At 37.6% G+C, this 8,533-nt stretch overlaps 1 pseudogene; it reads right to left on the bottom strand.

Annotated features, from left to right (window-relative positions):
• Nucleotides 1-659: 659 nt before the first annotated feature.
• LOC120135840 lies at nt 660-7,740 on the bottom strand (annotated as a pseudogene).
• Nucleotides 7,741-8,533: the final 793 nt, after the last annotated feature.

Raw genomic sequence — 8,533 nt, 5'->3', positions numbered from 1 at the left:
ACTTCCAATCTAAGAAATGAACTTTATTCCAAGATTTCATTTGTAAACTCTAAATCTTTAATCTCTCCTAACTCCACCATCCTTTGCTTTTAAGATGATTTAAGCTTTCCTTAAGCTTAGTTATCATCTAATAATTAAAACCCAACCTTAAAATCAACAATTCAATTATAAACAAAGAAACTTACCTTTGGCCCTTGTCTTCCACGTGAAGAAGAAGAAGAAGAAGAAAGGAGAAGAGAAATCTGGAGAATTCTCTCCCTTTCCACGTGCTTTAATCCTACCAATCCCATTTTTTTATTCATTTCTTGGTCAATTGACCCTTTTGCCCTTTATTTCCTTTACTAATTACTAAATAATAATCATCATATATATCCAATAATCATTGAACTATTTCATTCTTATACTTTAGTCACCAAATTCTAAAACTTTACAATTTGGTCACTAACCCGATATTGCGGATGTTACAATTTATACTTTGAAATTTGTTCATAATATGATGTTTGAAATTCATATTTGCTGGAACTGGGATAAAAAGTTTGTCACGGCATCGGCATAGCCTAATTGTGGATACAAACTAGTATCCAATTTGCATAGAATACAACAGGAAAAATGCCACTCTCAAAACACTAATTCAAACTCCTACTGAAACAGTAGTATTGCTAGTTGGCTGAAAGGTTTCCATTAAGTGTGGTGTTCTTGCTGAAGAGTGTCTCAATCTCTTCCAATGTCCTTCCCTTGGTTTCAGGCAACAACAAGTAGAAAAACAACCATGCCACCACTGATATTCCTGCAAACATAAACAAGGCACCTCCAATGGTAATGGCCTCATATATCGAGATAAAGCTCATTGAAACTATGGCATTCATCAACTTATTGACTGCAACACCGGTGCTGAGGAAATATTTCGGAACTATACACCCATGTGATCGGAGCAAGCCCTATAGAGAAGAAGGCCACATACGTGTAGGTGAACATGATGCTTAAACATAATGCCCACACTAGTTTTTCATCTGGTTTCATCTCCACCATTGTCAAGGCAAAGCCTAATCCGGTTAAGGATCAGTCCACCGGTGCTGGTTAATAGGAGTCGTCGTCTCCCGAACCTGTCGAGGAAAAGTGTAGCTATTAAGATGAAAAGTGTTTTTGTTAGGCCAACACCGACAGTGGCGAGTAAGAGCTTGCTCTTGGTGGCGATTCCGACTTTCTTGAAGATTCTTGGACTGTATAATACGACAGCTCCCCGTTGCATGCTAGAAGAAATGGATTCTGACGGTGGCGGTTAGGATCCGATGTACGGTTGGTGTCGGCTTTATCAGAAGTTTTTCCATACGCCTTGGACGTGGTTGATATTAGTTGGCTTGACGACTTCCGAGACGCAATTCGGATCGATCCCTGCCGCGAGTTTTATGTCGTGGAACCGAGACTCGGCTTCTTCCTCGGTGTTGGATATCAGTAATAAGATTGCCTTGCAGTCTTTTAATCGACCTTCCATGACTAACCATTATTGCGTAAAATGGCTATCGGATAGAGCAAAATCACAACTGATAATTTTAAAAAAATAAAAATGAAGATAAAAGAGACACAAAATTTACGTGAAAACCCCCTAAATAATATATAGGGTAAAAACCACGGGCAACAGTAGAAGAATTTCACTATGAGAAAATAGGAATTACAATCTCTCTCGATCTACCAATGAGAAAACAATGATAATTCTCTCTTGATAAAAAGGAGAAAACAACTCTCAAGAAAACTTTCTAAATTCTCTAGTATTGGCAGAAAGCTAGAATGCTTTAGGATGATTTTGAAGCTAAATGAGCTAGGGTATTTATAGTTGAAGCTTAAGGACTAATCTTATAAATACTCTAAATTTTAGGGACTAAATGTTGTAATTATCCCTTTCTTAATTCAACAAAAATAATGCTTAATAATTATTTATAGCCGCTGGCTGCTAGTAATTGTTTTAGACTTTTATTTTCAACAATCTCTTACTTGAAGATTTGATTAGAATAATCATATCTTTACACCATTCTTTCTACCTTGTACAATCATGTTGCTTACGTCTCTGACAGGTCACAAGAGGATCGACACCAAGTAAATTTATCAACATTGATCGCATTCGTCATGAAATATGTTCTGTTGTCTTTGGTATGGATCTTCTGCATATCTATCGTCCCTTCTTTTACCTTTTCACGAATGAAATGGTACTGAACTCGTATGTGTTTTGTCCTTGAATGAAATGTTGGATTCCTTTCTAGATGCAAGGCGCTTTGACTGTCACAAAATATAGAGACATACTATTGATTGTGCCCAAGCTCCTCCAATAGCATCTTCAACCAAATTGCTTCTTTACTGGTCTGTGTAGCTGCTACATATTATGCTTCTGTTGTTGACGTATTCACAACTGAATGCAATTTTGAAACCTAGCTTACAGCTCTACCAACAATTTTAAACAAATATCTTGTAGTAGATTTTCTTTTATCCAAATCCCCTGCATAGTCAAAATCTACATACTCATTGATTAGTAAGTTTGATCCTCCGTAACATAATGCAACATTTGAGGTCCCTTTGATGTATCTCAGGATCCTCTTTACTGCATTTCAATGCTTTTTGCCTGGATTTGCCATGTACCGACTAACCACTCCCATTGCTTGTGTAATGTCTGTTCTTGTGCATATCATAGTGAACATTAAACTTCCCACTGCTGATGCATACAGTACTCGAGACATCTCCATCTTCTCTTCTTCACTGCTAGGACTCATACTGGAGGATAATTTGAAGTTAATAGGAAGAGGGGTAGAAATTGGCTTACAATCTTACATGTTGAATCTTGACAAGATCTTCTTCAAGTAATTCTTTTGTGAAAGCCAAATCTTCCTATTACTTCTGTCTCGGTGAATTTGCATCCCTATAATCTTTTTTATTGATCTCAAGTCCTTCATTTCAAATTCTCTAGCCAGTTGTGCCTTCAATTCTTCAATATGATCTTTGTTGGGTCCTGCAACCAACATGTCATCCACATACAACAGCAATATAACAAACTCGTTATCACTAGACCTCTTGAAATAAGCACAAGGGTCTGCATTAAGTCTGTTGTATCCAAGGCACATAATGAAGGAATCAAATCTCTTATACCAATACCTCGGCGCCTGCTTTAGATCGTACATAGATTTGTTCAACCTACAAACCAAGTTCTTCTTTTCTTTTTCTTCAAAACCTTCAGGCTGGAGCATATAAATCTCTTCTTCAAGATTTCCATAAAGAAAAGTTGTTTTAACATCTAGTTGCTCTAGATGTAAGTTCAATGTAGCACAGATTGCCAAAACTACTTGAATTGTTGTTAGTCGAACCACAGGAGAAAAGATTTCATTGAAATTAATACCTTTTTTTGAGCATATCCTTTGACCACCAATCATGTCGATACCTCTCCACTTGATCTTCACCATTTTGCTTGATTTTGAAGACCCATTTGTTTCCAATTGGCTTCCTTCCTTGTGGTAGTGGCACAAGGTCTCATGTATTATTTTTATGAAGGGCTTCAATTTCTTCTTGCATCGCAATCATCCACAGTGAAGCATCTGAGCTTTTTATTACCTCCTGGTATGTTGATGGCTCACCGTCATCTGTTAAAAGGCAGTATGCAATATTTCTTTCTATAACATAATTTAAGTGCCAATTGAGACGTCTTCTCACACGATCTGATTGACGAGTTGTTAGAGCTTCAGAACTCTCTGGTTTTTGTTCATCATGTGCTGGTTCTGCTTCAGAAGAATCTCCTTGTTCAAACTCTTTTTCCACATGTATATGCGTAGTCTTTGGCTTTTTAGTGTTATCATCTTATTCTTTTCTTTGTAGTTTATCTTCTACAAAGATAACATCCCTGCTGATGATCACTTTGCGGGCAGTGGGATCCCACAAGCGATACCCCTTTACACCATCAGCATACCCCAAGAATTTGCATTTCCTGGATTTTAGATTCAGTTTTGAAATTTCTTGGGAGTTGTACATCACATACACAATATTTCCAAATACATGGAGGTTTGAATAATCAGCTGGTTTACCAGTCCATATCTCCATTGGTGTCTTCAACTCTATTGCAGTTGATGTAGTTTGATTCACCAAATAACAGGTGGTATTGACTACTTCTGCCCAGAATGATTTTTCTAGGCATGCATCCCTCAACATTGCCCTTGTTCTTTCTAACAAGGTTTTGTTCATCTGCTCTGCCACTCCATTTTGTTGAGGAGTGTTCGCCACTATGAACTGTCTTTTGATGCCTTCTTTTATGCAAAAGTCATCAAATTCTCCACTTGTGTATTATCCTCCATTATCTGTTCTGAAACACTTGATCTTATTTCCAGAATCAAGTTCCACCCGCACTTTGAAGTTTTTTAAAGTTGAAAACACGTCTGACTTTTTCTTAATAGGGTACACCCAACATCTCCTGGAGTAGTCATCAATAAATGAGACAAAGTATTTTGCTCCGCCTAGGGATGCAACTGGTGCTTGCCATACGTCAGAATGAACCAATTCTAGAACACTTTTGCCTCTAGAATTTGACGTGTTGAATTTCAACTGGTGCTCCTTACTTATTATGCAATGCTCACACAAAGCAAGTGATACCTTTGTTAAGCCTAGAAGTAGTTTTTTCTCCACAAGGACTTTCATTCCTTGTTCTGACATGTGTCCAAGTTTCCGATGCCATAGCATTGCAGAATCTGAACTACATGAGGCAACAGAGGCTTCTGCTTCTGGTAAAGTCTCTCCCTTCATCATGTATAAGTTTGCAGCTATCTTTTCGCCTTCAGCACCACAAGCACTCCATGAAACACCTTCATGATTCCTTTCCGTGTTTCAATCTTGCTTGCATTATTATCCAACAATCAGTAGAATAATAAATTTTTCTTCAGGCCTTTCACGTGTCGCACATCTCGAACAACTTTAATTGTTCCATCATACATCTTTAATTTGATGGTTCTCACGCCAACGATCTCTAAGGTATAATCATTGTAATTATGCACAGATCCTTCTGAGACAGGTTCATAATGATGGAATCATTCTCTTCTTTAGGTCAAGTGATATGTTGCTCCCGAATCAATGAGTCATATATCTGCATATCTCTTTCTATCTTCCACGGTGGTTGACGCTTCACAACATAAAACATCTCCATCATCTGAAGTGTTTGCGGTATTGCCTTGTGGATCGGAGTTTTTATTTAGACTCCAACAATCCTTCTTCAAGTGACCTTTCTTTCCACAGTTATAGCACTTTAAATTCTTCTTGCTTCTCGACTTCGATCTACCATGTTTGTGACTGCTACTTTAGCCACGTTCATGTTTGTGACTGCTACTTTAGCCACGTTCTGTTGATCTCCCTTTCATCGTTTTCAACGCTTCTGCTTGTTGCAGATTTACTTGTCTGTCTTCCTTGTTCTTGCGTCAATTTTCTTCTTATAGAACACAGCTGCACGTCATCAAAGACTAGACTGGTGACATTACTATTTTTCAAGTTGATGATGAGTGATCATACGAATCAGGTAGATTTTGAAGTAGAAGTTCAGCGTGTTTCTTGTTCTCCCTATTGTACATCTTAAGGATGTAAGCTGAGAAATAACGTGTTCAGTGTGTTTAAGTGCTCCGTCACTGAAGTAAATTCTGGCATAAGAGAGTGTACAATTTCCTCTTAAGGAAAATTCTATTGTGCAACGATGTAGCCTCGTTCATTTGGTGAATGATCCCATATCTCCTTAGTTGTCTTCTTCTCCTCGTGCTTGACAATACTTCATCTGCTAATGTTAGATGAAAGTTTGTCATAGCATTCCCATCCATTTTTTCCATTTGTTGTCATCTGTAAAATCTACCGGCCTTTTACTAATAGCTGCTAGATAACTGTCTTTCCTCAGGATGGCCTTCATCTTTAATTTCCACAATAAGAAATTTCTCACGTGAATTTTCAATATCAAATTTTGTTGTCATAGCTTCTATTACAGATAGCTCTCATTATTTCACTATCGTGAATAGTTCTTGGAACCTTCAAAGAATGGGTAATAACTTTTACTTTCTTATGTTAGAGGATCCACCTTTTGGTGGCAACCCACAAAGACAATAAGTAGATATTACACACTCAAATCTGGCTCGGATACCAATTGTTGCGGAAGACGACTATCGAATAGAGTAAAATCGCAACTGATAATTTGAGAAAATAAAATGAAGATAAAAAGATACAAAATTTACGTGGAAAACCCCTAAATAATATAGAGTAAAAACCACGGGCAACGGTAGAAGAATTTCACTCTGAGAAAATAGAAATTACAACCTCTCTCGATCTACCAAGGAGAAATAATGATAATTCTCTCTTGATAAAAAGGAGAAACAAACTCTCAAGAAACTCTCTAAATTCTCTAGTATTGGCAGAAAGTTAGAATGCTTTGGGATGATTTTGAAGCTAAATGAGCTAGGGTATTTATAGTTGAAAATGTTGTAATTATCCATTGCTTAATTCAACAAAAATAAGCTTAATAATTATTTATAGTCGTCGGCTGCTAGCCATTATTTTAGACATTTATTTTCAACGACCATCTCGGTGACTCAGGCATTTTCAATATGCCGAAGGATAAGACGATCGAAGGGATGGCGGCGACGCTGTGCATCATCCGCCAGCCGAGTCTCAGAGTCAATTTCCCAAACAAGTAATTTAAGTGTAGCCGTAAGATCCCGAAACTGATGCAAAGCTCCGGCAAAGATGTCAACAAACCTAGGGTCGAAGGAGACGAAATGGAAGGTGGGTAGAACCCGATGAATGTGTTCTACATGATAAAGATGGACTTTTGGATTGCAATTCAATGTTTTGGACAAACACTATAAAAACAAAGTCCCACTGTAAATCTTATCTGGTACATTCGGTGTCAAATCAATCCTTCACTTGATGATTATTGCAGACTCTGGAAAGGTTGGGAAACTTCAGGACATCGTTTGATGAATGATGAGTGTTGTGCATTCTGGAGGTTTGTCTTGCAGCACAATAGTTCAAAGAAAGAGAAAATATTTCTGAAAGTTTGGGAAAGTTCCTGTGGACTCGGGTTTGGATTGGAATATGTTATTTGATAAAAACATGTTTATAGGTGATGATCTTCAACTTAAGGATCTTTTTGTCCAATCCTCTTCTCTTCCACTGTTTGTTTGATATCCTCAGCCAAGCTTACCCATTTGCCTCAGTCCATATTTTTGAGTTGTAAAAAAAACAGGGTTAAAAAAAACTGAAGAAAGGGTTCAAGCGCATATTAATCTTGGATATTCTATGATTGGGAAAGGGCAGCTCCGAGTTATTCTGGGCCTTTTAGCATATTCTTCAATGAATTTGGATGCTGACAGAAGGCATGAAGTTGTTCAGCCCCTCCTCAATCTCATTGTCCTCGAGACTTGTGAACCGGTTGAAGTCGAATATACTTGTTAGTATCTTCAGGTGAAAACCATGAAGTTCGAGCAAGTCGAATGGTGCGTTGGGAAAGCGAGCTCCAAGTTTTTCTTTCAGAAGATGGACGAGTCTGGTGGACAAAAGGATCAGCTTGAATATGCTACTTATTCTCTGAAACCATTGCTGAAGGACTACTGTGGGAAAGGAAGATGAGATCAGTTCGTTGTCCGATCTACTCAAGCTGGCCTTCATACTGAAATTCGATGAAGACTCTGGCGGTTTCTTGATGAAATCCAAGAATGCTAGTGTTGTTGAGGATGAAGAACTCATTTCCGTGCCTTTCCTAACGAATAAAGTGTGTCAGGTATGAACTATTATATACTTAAATCTTGCAAGGTGTTGAGTGTGTGTATTAAAACATAGCCTTAAGTAGCATATGCGGATGTATTGACATTAATATTTTGATGCATCCGTTAGAACTGGTTTGAATTACCATATTTACTTGACCGGCTCACCGTTGTTAAGAACAGATTTTTTTTTTGCTCAGCAAAGGACAATTTATTAAATTAAATAAAGAGTCAAAGTTCAACTTATGAGCCTCATTAAAAACCTCTCTAATCTAATTGGAGGAAAATAGTACTACATAAGAGAACAAAACAAACGCATCGAACAAAAAAAAACAGAACCCAGATGCACAAGAAACCCACCCCTACAAATTCACACCTTTGGCCATCTAAAAAAACACATAACATTACAGCCATCAAAACTCTCAAAAGTAAAAACCATCAAAACAAATCCAATCGTCAGAACAAAACTCGACACCAGGAAACTCATACCAAGACATAAAAATATTTCCACACACTCCAGAGTGGGCTACCAAGGTAATTCTCGAAGAAGATTACGCTTACACAAACAATACTATGGAATCCAGAACAAGGTCTTTCCTAATGTCACCAAGCTTGAAGTCATGAATCTATCAACAAACCAAACAATAACCAACCAATCAACCATACCACAATCGTATTTCACCCAGCAGTGCAAATACAACACCAATGGTAATGGCTCTTCCTTATTATTCCTACTAAAAAACCTCCACTTAATATTCATCATAACAGTATCTAAT

This window comes from Hibiscus syriacus, unplaced genomic scaffold, assembly GCF_006381635.1.
Source record: "Hibiscus syriacus cultivar Baekdansim isolate YM2019G1 unplaced genomic scaffold, ASM638163v2 tig00110621_pilon, whole genome shotgun sequence".
NCBI lineage: Eukaryota > Viridiplantae > Streptophyta > Magnoliopsida > Malvales > Malvaceae > Hibiscus > Hibiscus syriacus.
Note: the sequence above shows the minus strand (reverse complement) of the source record. Positions and strands in the feature narration are given on the sequence as shown.